Source organism: Eutrema salsugineum, unplaced genomic scaffold (assembly GCF_000478725.1).
Source record: "Eutrema salsugineum unplaced genomic scaffold, Eutsalg1_0 scaffold_10, whole genome shotgun sequence".
Classification (NCBI taxonomy): domain Eukaryota; kingdom Viridiplantae; phylum Streptophyta; class Magnoliopsida; order Brassicales; family Brassicaceae; genus Eutrema; species Eutrema salsugineum.
The window spans coordinates 1,154,336-1,173,513 of record NW_006256908.1 but is presented as its reverse complement, the minus strand read 5'-3'; the positions used below and the strand labels follow the sequence as shown (position 1 = coordinate 1,173,513).

At 44.6% G+C, this 19,178-nt stretch overlaps 2 non-coding genes across 2 annotated transcripts; both read left to right on the top strand.

Moving 5' to 3' along the window:
- The first annotated feature begins 10,730 nt into the window (after positions 1-10,730).
- Positions 10,731-10,837, top strand: LOC112081680. The gene has a single exon (XR_002896602.1). It is a non-coding gene; the product is annotated as a small nucleolar RNA R71 (small nucleolar RNA).
- A 7,584-nt stretch (positions 10,838-18,421) lies between these two features.
- LOC112081668 lies at positions 18,422-18,528 on the top strand. The gene has a single exon (XR_002896590.1). It is a non-coding gene; the product is annotated as a small nucleolar RNA R71 (small nucleolar RNA).
- Positions 18,529-19,178: the final 650 nt, after the last annotated feature.

Below are 19,178 nucleotides of genomic sequence, written 5' to 3'. Positions count from 1 at the left end.
CCTTCAGAACTGATCTGCTCGGTCCGGAATACCTGCGAGATAAGGGCTCCTTCCGACGAGCTTAACTCTCTGCTCACGCGTCCGAATTCCACGATTCCACTTGCTATGAGACCGTGATCCAATGCTCTCCAACTTCTATGAAGCACCCGCCATCTGAATCGGATCTATGAAGCACCCGCCATCTGAATCGGATCGGAAAGTTCCCCGGACAGGCGATTTCTGAGACATGTTTGCGGTACGTGTTTTGGTCGACAAAGTCCACCCGCGGTACGTGAAAATGGTCGACAAAACCTTCCTGGCCAGCGAGAATGGTCGACAAAACCTTCCTGGCCAGCGAGAATGGCCGATAACCTCCATAGACCCAAGTTTTCCACTTTTTCAAGCTTTGCTCACCATTCCACCTCCTGGATTCGTCTTTTCAGCTCCATATTCACCTGATAGACACTCAAAACATGCAAAGACTCATTGGGACCTAATGCATCTCCTAAGTTCTAAAACAAACCCTAAGGACCTAAAATGCATGAAATAAAACATGATTTGGAATGATTTATGCAACCTAAATGGTGCAAATTATGAACGTATCAACTCCCCCACACTTGTCCTTTGCTTGTCCTCAAGCAAAAAGAGCAAATGAGAGAAAGAGGTTGTATGCAATGGGAGTTCACATTTTCTTTTTGAGAGAAGTGATCACAATGAGAACTCAAGTTCATGCTCAATTATGCAATGCAAAGTCATACTCAGATATATATCAACTCAGCAAGGAATCTCCACAAGTTCTTCTCTCTCTCAACTCTTTCACATTCATTAAGCTTTTATCAGGTGGATCTCATGATGCAAGGTTTAAACAAGCTGGCTTGGCTAGGGAGAGGCTATGAGATTAAAACGATCTCATCAGTGTTCAAGTGGGTTAAATGCAGCAAAGGGATCTCTCTATGAATGATCAAACTTTGGCAGAATGCTAAAGGTAAAAAGCAACCTATGCATACAAGGGCAAAGACTCACCACACCCCACCCTCTACTCAAAGCTTCCTCACTTGCTCAAAAATCCTCACTTTTCACTCTCATTTTCCTCTCACTAGGGGATTCACTTTTCACTTTTCCTCACAAGTCTTGGAACTCAAACTTTACACAGCTCTTTTTCTTTTACAACTTCTAGCCTCTTCTTTCTTTCTTAACAAAACATTTGAGCCTTTGGCTTCTTTTCTTCCTTTTTTACTTAGAGGCTAGACTCTTTCTTTTCAACAAACCAGGGCTCACTCTCTCAAAACACCAAGACTGATTTCTTTTTCTTTCATTCCCCTAGCTATTTTCACTCTCTCTTTTCCACTCATCTCACCTTTTTCCACTCACCAAAAGGTCTTTTCCCCCACACTTATTCCTTGCCAAAACTCTCAGTTCCTTGATGTTGGAACACAGCACTCAATGAGACCTGCCCTTGTCGCTCTAAACCTAACACTTTCTGCTAAGTTTGATCCAAGGTGGCCTTTCAATTCACACACAAACATTGGCTTAAAAGAAGGATGGGTTCAAGGTATGGGAACTGATCCATGATGTGGATTCAGCTACTTGAGCTAAGGAAAAGAGTGGTGAAAACTGTGGTTCTAGCTCAAGTATGTATATTGGTATCCACAAGCTTTTTCAAACAATGCATCACAAGATATTTTCAAGTCAGGTTCAAGGTTCCCACTTAATTAGAGTTGAGTTCAATTCAAACTTGCTTCTCAGATTCAAATCATTTCAGACTTTGCAAGCACAGAAAAAGATTCACAAGCATATTCAATTCAAGTTCTCAAAGTGATGTACTCTCTAGAAAACCTATCATTACTCCTTGCAAGATGCAACCTACATGCAAATGCAATCTAGACTCAATCCTAAAAATGAGAATGCAACTATATGATCAATTTTTGTGTAAAATTTTCAGATTTTTCCATTTTTTTGGTTTTTATATGCACTTAGATGAATATGCAACTAGAATGTGACTCAAGACTCAAAGTGTAAAATAAGAAAATAGAAAACATGATTAGTTAAGGATAAAACTCCTCCCCCACACTTAGATAACACAGTCCCTTGTGTTATAAAAGTATGAGAAAGAAGTGAAACCAAAGCAAACAGGCAAAATGCAAAAGAAAAAGAAAATCTACATGCTATTTACAAGGTTTTGAGTGTTACCTAGTGGCTGTTGAAATCAGACCCCAATGAGTAGGAGGGGTTCGATGTGTGGCCTGACGGTGTTTCCCAAGAATGGTGGCTGGCCTCATCAGTCCCGTCGTCAAGATCTACCCAAGTGGTTCCATATGTGACCAAGGCTGTGCAGTTCATGGAACTCTCCCCAACTTCCTCTCTGTTCCTTGGTGAAACCGGTGCTGGAGCCCCACCTTTGCAAGGGTTTTCAAGCTTCTTGATCCTCTTCTTCATCTCCTTGATGCATTTGGCCATCTTGCGGATGGTTTTGTCTTGGTACTTGCACCATTGTTGGAGAATACCAATCTTTTGTTGAGCTCTGAACCCTGAAGTGCCTGGTTCCTCCCAGTTGTAATCATCAAAGTGATATCTGTTTCCACCAAAACGTTTTTGAGGTGGAGGCAGATCAGCATCTTGAGCACCAGCTGCACTTGTGGTAGCATCTTCAGCGGTTGCTTTCTTTCCCTTGGAGGCTTCTTCTCTGCAAGCTTGCCTGTATGTGAGGATTGGTGGATCAGTTTGGACATTGTACAGCTCTTCCTTCAGCAAGAAGAAGTGAATGTTCCTTTTAACTTGGACTGTGGTGATGGAGGGATTGGGTAGGAGAACTTGGGCTGGCTCGCTGATGAGTGTCTTGAAGTTGTAGACTACCTTGGTACCCACTCTTCCTTGGAGGAAGCCAATCCTACACAAATGTGCTTCATTAATCAGATCAATCTTTGCCTTGTTCTCCTTGAATCTATACCCCATGGCTTTCAAGATCTTTGTTACCACCCATCCATGGGTCAGCTTTGCATCTTGCTTAGTAGAACCCCACATGCACTTTTTGTAGAACATCAAAGACCTTGCTAATTGAGATGCAAGGCAAAGTGGGTATTCATACCCTTCATAGGGTTCCCCATCTTCATGTGTTGGCATCAGCGGTCTCAGCCCTACACCAAGAAGCATCAGATCTCCCTTGTGAACTCTTCCAACATCAATCTTGAAGTAAAAGCTGTGAGAGAGAATCTTGTGTACATATCTCAGAACTGGGTTCCTTATCCAAGAGGCCTTTGCTGTTCCAGCTGTGTACTTCCCAGAAGCAATTGATCTCCATAGAAGTTGGATCTCATCTTTTCTGAGATTGACCTGGTTGGAGAGAAGTTCATTTCTAGGTGCTGAAAACCCAAAGATCTTATTCAATTCTCTGAATGACACTGAATACTCCTTCCCTTTCACAGTAAACTCCACATGTCCAAGTCCATCTCCTTGAATGATTCTTGAATCCCTTGGGTAGTAAATGAAAGCTTCAAAGGAGGCTAAGAACTCTTGGGACTCTTGCTCATAAGCGATTTCTCTCATCTCCAAAAGTGACTCAACACCCATGTTCCCAAGCAAAGTCTTGACATCTTCATAGAGGCCAATCTTCTTCAGAAAGTCCAAATCAGGGAATCTCCCTTGCTGGATCTCTATCTGCTGAAACTTAGCCAGATAATCAAGTGTTTCTGGTTCAGTTGTCTTGAACTTCTTTGATCCCTCTTCAATGGTGCCTTGGGAACCACCAGCTGAGCTGCTGGAGTCACTTTCAGTCTGTTCACTCTCAGATACCACAGCCAACTGTTTCCCCTTTTTCTTGGAACCAGAAGCAACCACCAAAACTCTTCCTTCAGGCCTTGTCCTTTTTGGCGCTGGATCACACTTTCCTTGCTTTGTGGTATTCTTTGCACCTTGACCTTTGTTTCTTGGCTTTGAAGTTCCTGAGACCAAACCTTTGCCTTTTGATGCAGGGCCCTTCTTCTTGGCCAAAGAGTTGGTTCTTTCAGTCATCTGCCAAGATATTCTCAAAAAATATTGTTAGTACAAGGATAAACCTCACAAAAGTCTCAAAATTTTGAAAAAAAATTGTTGCAACAATTTTCAAAATTCAAGAACAGGTAATTACAAACAAAGTGCTCTGTTTTCCAAGACTATCTAGCACCCTAGCATTTATAAAAATAATCCCAAGGTCTAAAACAACCTATCAAAATCGATTCCACACCTTAAAGTTCAAAAATCACCATTGAAGAACATGGAAAGAGGTGAATTTTAACAGGATGAAATACCTTGGGATTAAGATGCAACGAGTTCGAAATGCAATCAGGATGATGTTAACAACTCAAAAACGAGCTCAGAGCACTTTGAATCAACAATTTTGGTGGAGAAATGAGAGAGATATGGTGAAAACAATGGAGAGAAAAGAGAGAGAGAGAGAGTTGCAAACTCGGGTTTGTAGTAAGGAAGAGAGAGTGTGGGGTAGAGTCAAGCCTTTGGACTGGTGGTCAATACATCTATTTTGACCAGTCAAGGCTTTGACCCATCCTTTTCTCATTGACCGGCCTCCTTTCTCTCTTTTGTGCGTCCGGGAACTGTTTGGATCGAGCCGTGTGACCGTCTCGGTGTAAAACCGGAAATAATTTTGTGCGACCTGGTCATCTTCTGTCTAATCCGCACAACCATCCCGCAGCACTTGGTACTTAGGCATTCTAGCCGTTCCTCTTTTTGCTGCGACTTGGTTTCCTATGCTTCTAGGTCGCACGCCCACGCCGCAGGGTTTTGTCACTTAGGCTCCTTAGCCGTTCTCTTCATGCTGCGACCTAACCCTCCTCTTTCCAGGTCGCACGACCATCTCGGAGTGAATTGCGAATGATCGTGCGACTTAGCCTCCTTGGGTTTCAAGCCGCAGCACCAGGTCGCACAGGTTTGGACTTAGGCGTTTTTGGACTCCTCCTGTTTAGTGCGGCCTGGCCTTCCTCTTTCCAGGTCGCACGACCATCTCGGAGTAGATTGCGAATGATCGTGCGACTTAGTCTCCCAGGGTTCTAGGCCGCAGCACCAGGTCGCACAGTTTTGGACTTAGAACCTTCGGCCTTCTTCTTTCTGGTGCGGCTCAGCGTCTACGCTTCTAGGTCGCACGCCCAAGCCGGAGTAAATTCCGAACCTTGCTGCGGCCTGGCTCCCTTTCTTCTGACCCGCACACCCATCCCGCAGCAAATGGGACTTAAACATTTCGGGCTTCTCAAGGTATTGTGCGGCCAGGGTTCTTTCACTCCAGGTAGCACGCTTATCTCGCAGGTTTTGGGACTTAAACTCTTTGGCCTCCCTTCTTTTTGTGCGGCCTGGCCTCCATGTTTCTAGGTCGCACACTCAAGCCGGAGTGAATTCCGAATAGACGTGCGACCTAGCTCCCTCTCTTCTGACCCGCACACCCATCCCGCAGCAAATGGGACTTAAACATTTCGGGCTTCTCAAGGTATTGTGCGGCCAGGGTTCTTTCACACCAGGTAGCACGCCCAGGCCGGAGTAAATCGCGAGTCTTGCTGCGGCCTGGGTTCTTCATGCACTAACCCGCACACCTAGGTAGCACTGAGGCGTTCTTCGAGTTTTTCTGGCTTTAAACAGTCCTCTCAGCTCTCTCACATGCTCCATTCCATTCATCACAAGTTATGTCCTCCAAGGGTCACCTAGTACCTGAGACCAACTCACAAAACCCATCAAAAAGTTCTAAAACATAAAGGAAAAGAGAAGAAACCAAAAGAACTATGTACAAAGATAAGCTTGGGGTGTCTCCCAAGAGCACTTTGTTTAAAGTCTCTAAGTTTGACTTTGAGAACCTGTTTAACAGGCTGGTGGATCAAGAAGAGGAACTGTTGTAGCCTCCTCTTTCCCTTGTGAAACTAAGTAATGCTTGACTCTCTGTCCATTCACCACAAATTCCTGACCATTCTTTCCTTTTAAGACAATGGCACCATAAGGCCTCACTTCAAGAACTTTGAAAGGTCCAGACCACCTAGACTTAAGCTTTCCTGGAAACAACTTAAGCCTGGAGTTGAAAAGCAAGACCAAATCACCATACTTGAACTCTCTCTTCAGAATCTTTTGATCATGCAGGACCTTGGTCTTCTCCTTATAGATCTTTGAGCTTTCAAAAGCTTCAAGCCTGATCTCCTCAAGTTCATGAAGTTGCATGATCCTTTTCTCTTGAGCTGTTTTGATATCAAAGTTTAGAAACTTCACAGCCCACATAGCTTTGTACTCCAACTCAACAGGAAGGTGGCAGCTCTTCCCATATAGCAGACTGAATGGTGATGTTCCAATTGGAGTTTTAAAGGCAGTCCTGTAAGCCCATAATGCATCATCTAGCCTTTTGCTCCAATCTCTTCTGCTTGAGCTAACAGTCCTCTCCAGAATGGCCTTGATCTGTCTATTGGATACTTCAACCTGGCCACTAGTTTGAGGATGATATGGAGTAGCTATCTTGTGTTTAACTCCATGCTTTCTCAATAACCCTTCCAGAGTCTTGTTCAAAAAGTGGGATCCTCCATCAGAAATGACAACCCTTGGAACTCCAAACCTTGGGAAGATGATGCTCTTAAACAGCTTTACTACAACCTTGGAATCATTGGTAGGGGAAGCAATGGCCTCAACCCATTTGGACACATAGTCCACAGCAACAAGTATGTATTGATTTCCAAAGGATGAAATGAAAGGTCCCATAAAGTCAATCCCCCAACAATCAAAGATCTCCACTTCTAGAATGGGGTTTTGAGGCATCTCACTTCTTTTAGATATGTTCCCATGCCTCTGACAGGCATCACATGCTGCAACCACCAACTGGGCATCTTTGAACATTGTAGGCCACCAGAACCCACTTGAAGAACCTTTGCCACAGTTTTGAATGCCCCCATGTGACCTCCAAAAGCAGAACCATGACATTCCTGCAACACAGGTTGCATCTCCTCTTCAGCAAGACACCTTCTGTATAACTGATCCTTGTTCAGAACATAGAGGTAGGGCTCATCCCAATAGTATCTCTGGACATCTCTGAAGAACTTTTTCCTCTTGTAAGCATCCAATTCAGGGGGCTCCACCCCACATGCAAGATAGTTCACTATATCTGCAAACCAAGGCATCCTCCTTTCTTGAATGCTCTCTACTTCCTCAAACTCCAAGTATGAATGGAGCACCATCAGAGACTCTTCAGGCAAAGCATCATCTATGGGGACTTTTTCTTCAATCCTCAGCCTTGAGAGATGGTCTGCAGCACCATTCTCAATCCCCTTTTTATCAAGCACCTCCATATCAAACTCTTGGAGCAATAGAACCCATCTCAACAGCCTTGGTTTGGCATCTTTCTTGGTCATCAAGTACCTGAGGGCTGCATGATCAGTATACACAATGACCTTTGATCCCACCAGGTAGCTTCTGAACTTATCAAAGGCAAAAACTATTGCCAGCATTTCCTTTTCAGTTGTAGCATACTTCTCTTGGGCAGAGTCAAGTGTTCTACTGGCATAGTAGATCACATGCAACTTCTTGTCTTTCTTTTGTCCAAGTACTGCTCCAACAGCAAAGTCAGAAGCATCTGTCATGACCTCAAAAGGTAGAGACCAGTCTGGTGCCTGAACTATTGGTGCACTAACCAATGCCTCCTTGATCAACTTAAAGGCTTCTTCACATTCAGCATCAAAGATGAAATCCACCTCCTTACACAACAGTCTTGTTAAGGGCCTGGCAATCCTTGAGAAGTCCTTTATGAATCTTCTATAAAACCCTGCATGACCCAGGAAGCTCCTTATCCCTTTAACAGAAGTGGGGGTTTGCAGATTTACCATCACTTCCACCTTTGCCTTATCAACCTCAATGCCCTTTTCAGAGATCTTGTGCCCAAGAACTATCCCTTCTTGCACCATGAAATGACACTTCTCCCAGTTCAGCACCAAGTTGTGTTGCTCACATCTCTCCAACACCTGTGTCAAATTAGAGAGACAATCCGAGAAGGAGGAGCCATAGACACTAAAGTCATCCATGAACACCTCAACTTTCTCTTCAATAATGTCAGAGAAAATGTGCATCATACATCTTTGAAAAGTGGCTGGTGCATTACATAAACCGAAGGGCATTCTCCTATAAGCATAAGTGCCATAAGGGCAGGTGAATGTCGTTTTCTCTTGATCCCGGGGGTCTATGGGAATTTGGAAGAACCCCGAGTACCCATCGAGAAAACAAAAATAAGGATGATTAGCTAACCTTTCAAGCATTTGATCAATGAATGGTAAAGGGAAATGATCTTTTCTAGAAGCAGAATTCAATTTCCTATAGTCAATGCACATGCGATGGCCAGTTATGGTTCTTTGAGCTATGAGTTCATTCTTATCGTTTTTCACCACTGTGATCCCACCTTTCTTGGGCACCACATGAACAGGAGACACCCATCTTGAGTCAGAGATTGGGTAAATTATCCCTGCCTCAAGAAGCTTTAGTATCTCCTTCTTAACCACTTCCCTAAGGTTGGGGTTAAGTCTACGTTGGTGCTCAATAGAGGACATGGCTTGGTCCTCCAGGTGGATCCTGTGGGTGCATATTTCAGGAGAGATTCCTCTAATGTCTGCCAAGGAATACCCTATGGCTCTCCTAAATTTCCTTATTTCACTAAGTAATGCATGTTCCTCATGCTCTAGCAAGTTATCATTTATGATCACGGGAAAAGTAGAGTTCAGGCCTAAGAACGCATACCTGAGCCCTGTTGGTAGAGGCTTGAGCTCAACAGAGGGTGCATCCGCCTCATTCCAGTCCTGGTCCAGGCTGCTTTGGCTGGTGACTGGTTCCTTGATAGCAAAGACTTCAGAACCACTTTGTTCCAGCTCCAAGAACCTTGTCTCAGGACCCAGCTCTCTTGCATTGTCCAGATACAGCTTATACCCTTCACTTGCTTCAGCCAAGAGCCCATTGTCTCCTTGTTCTTGAGTTAGAGTAGCTTGAAGAGGATCCTCAGTGTTCAGCTCCTCAAGCAACTCATCAGCCAACTGATCCATTGTCTCTACATAGAAACATTGACCTTCAATGGTGGGCTTCTTCATCATCTCATTCACATCAAACTTGAGCTTTTCAGACCCAAGTTGAAGCTCTATTATCCCACCTCTCACATCAATAATAGCTCCTGCAGTGGCTAAGAATGGCCTGCCCAAGATGAGAGGATCTACTGGTTCCTAATCAATTCCAGCACAACAAAATCTGTTGGAACCTCAAAACCACCTATCTTGACAGGTAGATCTTCCAACATACCAACAGGCAATCTAACTGATCTATCTGCAAGGATAAGAGAAATCTTTGAAGGTTTGAAAACTCTAAAGCCCAGCTTCTTTGCTATGGAGAATGGCATCAAGCTGACTGATGCTCCTAGATCACAAAGACATCCAGAGAATAGAAGAGGTCCAATGGCACAAGGGAGTGTGAAGATCCCTGGATCAGTTGACTTCCTCTGAATGATAGCTCTGAATGATAGCACTGCATTCATGACTTAGTACTACCATGCCTTGAAGCTCTTTTGTCTTGTTCAGAATTGCATCATCTTTGGCATCATTAAGAATGCATCAATGAGAGGCATTGTGAGTGGTGTCTCTTTGAGTGCCTTCTCAAATACAGCTCTTGCCTTGTCCACTAGTTGCTTCTTAAATCTCCCTGGAAATGGGAGCTTGGGTTGGTATGGAGGTGGTGGCACATACTTCTTCTCTGGTTCTGGTTCCTTTGCTACCTCTTTACCCTTTTCTGACCTTGGTTTCTCAGCAACTTGATCATCCTTTAAGGCTGCCTCCCTCTCAGGTTGATCATTGTCCTCAATGATCACATTGTTGTTCTCAATACCAGGTAACTCCTTGCCACTCCTCAGTGTAATGGCCTTGGCATATTCCTTGGGGTTGGGTTCTGGTTTTCCAGGTAGGTGACCTTGGTTCCTTGAGCTTGATGCCTGGTTTTGCTTCAGTTCCTTGATTTCCTGCTGCATAGTCTGTTGACCCTGAAGTAGTTGTTGCAGAATACCAACCATATCTGTACCCATCTGTGGCTGCTGTTGAACCATTGGTGGCTGAAACTGTTGTTGAACCGGCGCCTGCTGTTGGAACTGTGGTGGACCAAACCCTGGTGGTGCCTTTGGCTGCTGTGAAGTGTAACCAGTGCCCTGAAATGGTTGCTGTTGCTGACCAAAACTCTGATTCTGACCAAATTGATTCTTGGGTTGGAATGACCCTTGAAAGTTGTTCTTGGGAACAAAGTTCTTTGGAGCTTGAGAATTGGGATAGACCTGGTCTTGTGGGTTAGCTACATTGGTGTTCCTGTAAGAGAGGTTTGGATTGGCATTACCATACTGATATCTTTGGAACCTCTGATTCCCAATGTAGTTGAGCTCCTCTTGGGTAAGACCTTCTTCACTTATGTTCTCAAAAATTTGAGAAGGTTCCTCATACTCTCCAACAAAATGCATTGGCTTCTGAGTGGTGAATTTCAGCTTGTCCAATTCACTCCTCAACTCCTTAACTTCTCTGGTGAGCCTCTGTTCTGAGCTTGAACCTTCAGACCTATTTGATCTGTCATAGTCTTCACCATAAGTATCATTGCTCAATGCTAAGTTCTCCACTAGCTCTAAAGCAGCATGAATCTCTTTACCCAGAAAGTTCCCATTGGAAGCAGTATCCAGCTGGTTTCTAATCTTGGGAAGAGCTCCCCTATACAGTGTGCTGAGAAGAGAAGCCTCACTAAACCCATGGTGTGGGCATTGGTTTGTGTAGCTCCTGAATCTCTCATATGCTTCACCAAAACTTTCATTGCTTTGCTGAGTGAAGCTAGAGATTTGGTTCCTTAGTTTTGCAGTTCTTGAGGTAGAGAAGAACTTAGATAAGAAGGCTTGCTTGCATTGCTCCCAGGTTTGAATGGAGCCTCTTGGAAGATTCTTCTCCCATTGATGAGCTTTATCACCAAGACTGAATGGGAATAGTCTTAGCTTAAAGCTGTCTTCTGAAACTCCATTTATCTTGGTCAGATCACACACCATATCAAACTGGTCCAAGTGTTCCAAGGGATCTTCCATTGCTAACCCATGGAACTTTGAGTTCTGGACCATATTCAGCAATGATGCTTTCACTTCAAAGTTGTTGTTTTGCACAGGTGGTGCCTGAATACCAGCTCCATACTGATGAGCATTGGCCCTGTCGTTCTCTCCAACATAGACTTGGGGTTGCTCATATCTTCTTTGCTGTGGTTGGAAAGGGTGGGGTTGGTGGTGCACCTGGTGTCTTTGCTGAACATTGGCCTGATGCCTCTGTTGATGAGCTTGAGCTTGTCCCTGGTGGACATAAGCTTGTTGATGGTGCACCTGTTCCTGCTGAACATTACCCTGGTGAAGCCCTTGACCAACTCCAATACCAGCTCCATGACCTTGAGCCTGTTGCTCCTGAACTGGTTGTTCTATATCTACCACGTGATCTCCTTGTTCTGCCATCTCAGTCTGATCAATTTGTCTACCACGTCTGTCTCTTCTCCTCCTTGGTACCAAAAGGTTGATGTTGTCGTTTAGAGGAAAAGGAGGACCACAGCTTCTTGATCTAGACCTGGTGTTCATACACCTGAAATCACAAACAGAACTTGAAAGGAATCAGTAAAAAACAAGAAAGTAAGCACTTGATCTCAAGAACAGATCAGAGCTTAATGCTAATCAAACCACAATTTGGCAACGGCGCCAATTGATAGACAAGACTTTTTAGGGTCTCAGGGCTATCAATCCCCTTGTCAAAGTAGCACAAAGAGGTTAATCAATCCAAGAATGTGGTGATAGACACTAAGCTATATGATCAAGTTCTTAATTCAAGCAAACAAGATTGGGTTTTGGTTAACTAGTGATAGGTTTTGATTAATCTAGAGACAACTATAAACATAAACAGGTTTAAAGACAAATGACAATGACAAATGATGTGAATATGATATGATGGAGGCATGAGATTCTAGACATGATAGTTGGTTAGGGTGCCTTGGTGTTAAACTAGAAATGCTAATGACAATGATGAGACATGATTCAAATGATTAAGAACTCAAATCTAGGTTAATCCTCTCATGAAGGTATTAACCCCTATACTAATCCATTTTCAAACCAAATTCCCATTTGTGAAACATGAATCAATATGCATTAACAAACAGCTCTTAATGATCATTCAAGCATTTAACAAATCATTCCCATGATGAAAAATTACTTAAACCTCTAACACAACTCTTTCAGGAATTTCATCAAACACTTTTGGTGCATGAAATTCCCAGAATCTAGATCTCAAGTGATTATCAAGGATCTAGCATAGAGAACAGCTGTTTAGAGAGATGAATCAATGAATCTAGCCCTAAGCACTCCTAATCTAACACTTTAGCACCCTAACCTACACATCTAGAACCTCATTAAGGTGACTACTCACTAATCATACTAATCTCTCTTAAACTTTTGCAAGTTGAGTAGATTAGCATGATTAATGATGAGAAATGGAGATGGAGATGATAGATTCAAAAGAAAACAGCTTTAAACACCCAGATCTCCTTAAACTCTCTTGATTAAACACTCAAATAAAGATATTTCTCTTCTTAATGGAGTCTTTTCACCAAAGAGGCAAGAGACAAAGGGAATAAAACTTAGTTCTCTCCCAAAAAACCCTAAAAAGTATTTATACTTCCTTAAAAACGAACCGGGTCAGCCCGGAACAAACCGGGTCCTGACCCGGCTTTAATGGATAAAGTGGGAATTACTGCGGGTCGGTCCAGTATGTCCCAGGTCGCACACCTAAGTCGCAGTAGATGAAGACTTGTCTTGTGAAGCCTGAATCGCCTTGTCTTAGCCGCACGCCTAAGTAGGAGTGTTTTGCGAGTGTTGCTGCGGCTTGGTCTCCTTCCTCTCCGACTCGCAGGGCTAAGGCGGTTTCTGGGGAATGTACAAACTGTGCGGGTTGGTCTCTATTGCACCCAGGTCGCAGGCTCAAGTCGGAGTGATTTGCGAGTGATCGTGCGGCATAGTTCCAGGCGCGGCTAACTCGCATGCCTAAGTCGCACGATTGTGGACTTAGCATTTCTCTTGCTCTTGAGCTTCAGACCTCTTCCAGTGATAGTTCACCCGCACATATCAACTCGCAGCATCAGCATTCAGGCGTTCATCTTCAGGCCTGCGGGCTAACCAAGTCGCAAGACCGTCTCGCAGCATCCAGAGCAGCTTAGACCACTTCGCATTCCGGAGAGTGTAACTCCTATGAGACTTGTCCGAATTGAATGATTTTGGTTGCAGAAGACAGAGGACTCATTTATCTCCAACTTTGGTGAAGGAAGCTTCGGTGCTTGGGAAGTGTAAGGCTTCCTGGAGGGCACATCTTTGCAGTGCATGTACGCGACCAGAGAGAGGCGTCTAGACATGTGTCCATTCCGGAGACCGTATCTTTCTGCTCATAGATCCGAATTGAATGCTCTTGGACGTTCTGGAAAGAAGACTCGAATGTCTCTGGTTCTCATGAAGGACCCGGAAACTAAATCTGCCTGGAAGTGCACCGTCCTTCGCATCCTTTAGGACTGATCTGCGAGACTGGGGTTCCTTCTGACAAGCTTATCTCTCTGCTCACGCGTCCGAATTCCACGATTCCACTTGCTAAGAGACCGTGATGCAATGCTCTCCAACTTCTATGAATCACCCGCCATCTGAATCGGATCGGAAAGTTCCCCGGACAGGCGATTTCTGAGACATGTTTGCACCCGGATATTTTGGCCGATACACTTCACTCGCGGTACGTGTTTTGGTCGACAAAGTCCACCCGCGGTACGTGAAAATGGTCGACAAAACCTTCCTGGCCAGCGAGAATGGCCGATAACCTCCATAGACCCAAGTTTTCCACTTTTTCAAGCTTTGCTCACCATTCCACCTCCTGGATTCGTCTTTTCAGCTCCATATTCACCTGATAGACACTCAAAACATGCAAAGACTCATTGGGACCTAATGCATCTCCTAAGTTCTAAAACAAACCCTAAGGACCTAAAATGCATGAAATAAAACATGATTTGGAATGATTTATGCAACCTAAATGGTGCAAATTATGAACGTATCAGTACTCCAAACCGTGGGAAGATGATACTCTTGAAGAGTTTTACCACCACTTTTGAATCGTTGGTCGGAGATGCAACCGCTTCAACCCATTTACTCACATAATCCACTGCTACAAGGATATATTGATTCCCATATGAGCTTACAAAGGGACCCATGAAGTCAATGCCCCAACAGTCGAAGACTTCTACTTCAAAGATTGGGTTTTGGGGCATTTCATTCCTTTTGGATATGTTTCCGTGCCTTTGACAAGCTTCACACCTCGAGACCACTTCCTGGGCGTCTTTGAACATGGTCGGCCACCAGAAACCGCTCTGTAGAACCTTGGCAACTGTCTTGAACGCACCTAAATGACCACCATACGATGAGCCGTGGGATTCTTGTAGCACTGGATGGATCTCTTTTTCGGCCAAGCATCGCCTATAGAGATGGTCCTTGTTAAGCACGTAAAGATACGGATAATCCCAATGATACCTCATCACATCTCTAAAGAACTTCTTCCTCTGATAAGTATCAAGATCTGGAGGCTCTAATCTGCAAGACAAGTAGTTCACAAGATCCGCAAACCATGGAAGGCTTCTTTCCTTGATCGTATTGGCTTCCGCCACCTCTAAGTAAGACCGGACTAACATGAGATGTTCCTCGGGTAAAGCATCATTTATAGGGACCTGTTCTTCAATCCTCAGCCTCGAGAGGTGTGCGGCTCCGTTTTCAATGCCCCTCTTATCAAGTATCTCCATGTCAAATTCTTGGAGCAATAAGACCCATCTCAAAAGCCTCGGCTTAGCGTCCTTCTTAGACATCAGGTACCTCAAGGCCGCGTGATCTGTGTAAACCGTGACCTTTGATCCCACTAGATAACTCCTGAATTTGTCAAATGCAAACACAATGGCAAGCATTTCCTTCTCGGTGGTGGCATACTTTTCTTGAGCCAAGTCCAAAGTGCGGCTGGCATAGTAGATCACATGGAGCTTCTTATCTTTCTTCTGTCCCAAGACAGCTCCTACAGCATAATCAGATGCATCGGTCATCACTTCAAATGGTAAAGACCAATCAGGGGCTTGTACAATCGGTGCACTGATCAAAGCCTCCTTGATTCTCTTGAACGCTTCCTCACATTCTTCATCAAAGTTGAAATCCACGTCTTTGCACAATAACCTGGTCAAAGGCCTGGCTATCTTGGAGAAATACTTGATGAACCGTCTATAGAACCCAGCGTGGCCAAGGAAGCTTCTTATTCCTTTCACAGAATTCGGGGCTTGTAAGTTCACCATCACCTCGATCTTGGCCTTATCCACCTCGATGCCTTTCTCTGATACCTTGTGTCCCAAGACAATGCCTTCTTGGACCATGAAATGACACTTTTCCCAGTTTAAGACAAGCCTATGCTCCTCACACCGCTTGAGAACCTGAGAAAGATTAGCAAGACATTCGGAGAAAGAGGAGCTGTATACGGAGAAGTCATCCATAAACACCTCAACTTTCTCTTCAATTAGATCAGAGAAAATGTGCATCATACATCTTTCAAAAGTGGCCGGTGCATTACACAAACCGAATGGCATTCTTCTATAAGCATAAGTGCCATAAGGGCAGGTGAATGTCGTTTTCTCTTGATCTCGGGGGTCTATAGGTATTTGAAAGAACCCCGAGTATCCATCAAGAAAACAAAAATAAGGATGATTAGCTAACCGTTCAAGCATTTGATCAATGAATGGTAAAGGAAAATGATCTTTTCTTGATGCAGAATTCAATTTCCTATAGTCAATGCACATGCGATGGCCGGTTATAGTTCTTTGGGCTATGAGTTCATCCTTATCGTTTTTCACCACCGTGATCCCACCTTTCTTGGGCACAACATGTACAGGAGATACCCACCGAGAGTCAGAGATTGGATATATTATCCCTGCCTCAAGGAGCTTTAGTATCTCCTTCTTAACCACCTCTTCGAGGTTCGGATTAAGTCGACGTTGGTGCTCAATAGAGGACATGGCTTGGTCCTCTAGGTGGATCCTGTGGGTGCATATATCAGAAGAGATTCCTCTAATGTCAGCCAAGGAATACCCTATGGCTCTCCTGAATTTCCTTATTTCACTAAGTAATGCACGTTCCTCATGCTCAAGCAAGTTATCGTTTATGATCACAGGAAATGTAGAGTTTAGACCTAAGAATGCATACCTGAGCCCTGTTGGTAGAGGCTTGAGCTCAACAGGGGGTGCGTCTGCCTCATTCCAATCGGCATCAAAGCTGCATTGGCCCGGAACAGCTTCCTCGGCCTCTGCTTCATTCTCGCGCGGTTTACCATCGGCCTCGGTATGAGTTGTCACGGCCATGATATCCCGAGGTGTCTCTTCTTTTCCCTTTGACTCCTCGCTTTCTAGAATGTCGAGGCTGCTCGTGTGGAGCTCCAAAAACCTCGCCTCAGCTCCAAGTTCCCTCGGTTGGTCCAAAAGACGCTTGTACACCTCGCTTTCCTCGTTCAAGTACCCGTGTTTGCTTTGTTCCCGCGTTAAGACCACTTGTAACGGATCCTCTGCGTTCAACTCTTCAAGGAGCTCATCAGCCAGCTCCTCCATTACCTCCACATAGAAAACCTGACCTCCAATGGTCGGTTTCTCCATCATTTCCTTCACGTTGAACTTCATAGTCTCGGAACCGATGTGTAGTTCAATCATTCCTCCTCTCACATCTATTATGGCTCCTGCGGTTGCTAAGAACGGTCGGCCCAAGATGATAGGGTCTAATGGTTCCTCGTCCATCTCAAGAACTATGAAGTCCGTGGGGATTTCTATCTCACCGATCCTCAAAGATAGATCCTCAAGCAACCCCACCGGTAATCTAACCGATCTATCAGCTAATACAAGAGAGATCTTGGCTGGCTTGTAGCTTTTGTATCCCAATCTCTTGGCCACCGTGTAAGGCATTAAGCTTACAGAAGCTCCAAGGTCACATAAACAGTTTGAGAACTTCAGGTGACCTAAACCACACAGCAAAGTGAAGCTGCCCGGATCGGATAGCTTCCTTGGTATAGATCTCCTTTGTATTATGGCACTGCACTCATGGCTCAGTATCACCATACCCTGGAGCTCCTTTGTCTTGTTGAGGATCGCGTCCTTTAGAAACTTCCCAAGCTGGGGTATAGCTAAGAAAGCATCTATAATGGGTAAGGTGAGTTGCGTGTTCTCCAAGTGTTTCTCAAAGACCGCCTTGGCCTTGTCTAGGATTTTCTTTTTGAAACGCCCTGGGAACGGTATCTTGGGTTGATAAGGTGGTGGTGGAACATAGGGCTTTTCAAGCTCGGTTGTCTTTTCCACCTCTTTTTCTTTGTCCTTGATCCGTTCCTTCTCTAAGACCGCTTCTTTACACGCATCGTCTGAGGCTGCCTCCCCCTCTAATTGCTCATTCGCCTCAATGAGCTTTGTCTTAGGCGTTGGAGTTTGTAATTCCTTACCACTCCTCAATGTGATGGCGTTCACATACTCTTTAGGGTTCGGCTCCGGTTTACCTGGTAAAGTCGGGCCTCTTGATGATGTAGAAGCTTGATTCTGCTTAAGCTCTCTGATATCTTGCTGCATTGTCGCGTGCTGGCTCTCAACCCTTTGCTGGCCCTGTAACAGTTGCTGTAGTATCCCACAGACGTCGTTCCCCATTTGATTCTGACCCGTTCCCTGAATCTGTTGTTGATTACCCATCGGCTGCGGATGGAACCCTGGTGGAAACTTGTGTTGCTGCGGTTGGTTGTTGAAATTGTTACTCTGAGCCGCTTGATTCTGCTGAGTGTAGCCGTGCTGTTGCCCACTGAACTGTTGCTTGGGCTGGAAGGTATTCTGAAAAGGAGCCTTTTGAGCATAGCTTTGTTGTTGTTGTTGAGCAGGGTACACTTGGTCTTGAGGGTTAGCTACATTCGGGTTTCTGTATGAGAGGTTTGGGTTACTGTTGTAGTTGTTAAACCGCTGATACCTCTGCTGATTCCCTATGTAATTCAACTCCTCCTGTGTTAGACCATCTTCATTAACATTGTCAAAACTTGGCCCTTGCTCATCAAACTCGCCTACAAAGTGTATTGGCTTTTGAGTCGCCATCAAAACCTTGTCAAGCTTACTCTGAAGCTCTCTTATATCCTTTTTCATGCGCTGTTCATCACTAGATCCCTCTGTACGGTTTGTTCTATCAAAGTCCTCTCCATACGTGTCATTGGACATGGCTAGGTTCTCAACTAGTTCCATTGCCGCAGTGATCTCTTTTCCAAGAAAATTCCCATTTGAAGCTGTATCGAGTTGGTTTCTGATCTTGGGGAGTGCACCTCGGTAGAAAGTACTCAAGAGGGATGCCTCTGAGAAGCCGTGGTGTGGGCATTGGTTAGTGTAGCTTCTAAACCGTTCCCAAGCTTCACAAAATCTCTCGTTATTGTGCTGCGTGAAACTTGAGATCTGATTCCTGAGCTTAGCCGTGCGTGATGTGGAAAAGAACTTTGATAAGAACGCCAGTTTACACTGCTCCCAGGTTTGTATAGAACCCCTCGGTATATTCTTTTCCCACTGGTGTGCTTTATCACTGAGGCTGAAAGGGAACAAGCGTAGCTTGAAACTATCTTCGGACACGCCATTTATCTTGGTTAAGTCGCAAACCCGATCAAATTGATCTAGATGCTCGAGAGGGTCTTCTCCAGCCAGACCGTGGAACTTTGAGTTTTGCACCATATTGAGTAGGGAAGCTTTAACTTCAAAGTTGTTGTTTTTAACTGGTGGAGCTTGAATCCCAGCTCGGTATTGGTGCGCATTAGCTCGGTCATTCTCTCCAACACAGATTGAACTTTTGGAGGTGGCGGATGAACATGATGGGCTTGTTGCTCATTTCTATTCGCTTGGTGTTGGTTTTGCTGAGCAAGCCGTTCGTTTCTTTGAGCTTGTTGCTGATTAACATAGGCTTGTTGTTCATTTCTTCCTGCCTGCGCCTGATTAGCCTGAGCCTGGTGCTCGGCTGCCTGAGCCTGTTGCTCCATTCTCTGTTGTTCTGCCATTCCAAGTCTGTCAAAGTGCCGTTCTCTCTCGCGAGCTCGCCTTTCTAATCTGTCGATGTTATCGTCGTATGGGAA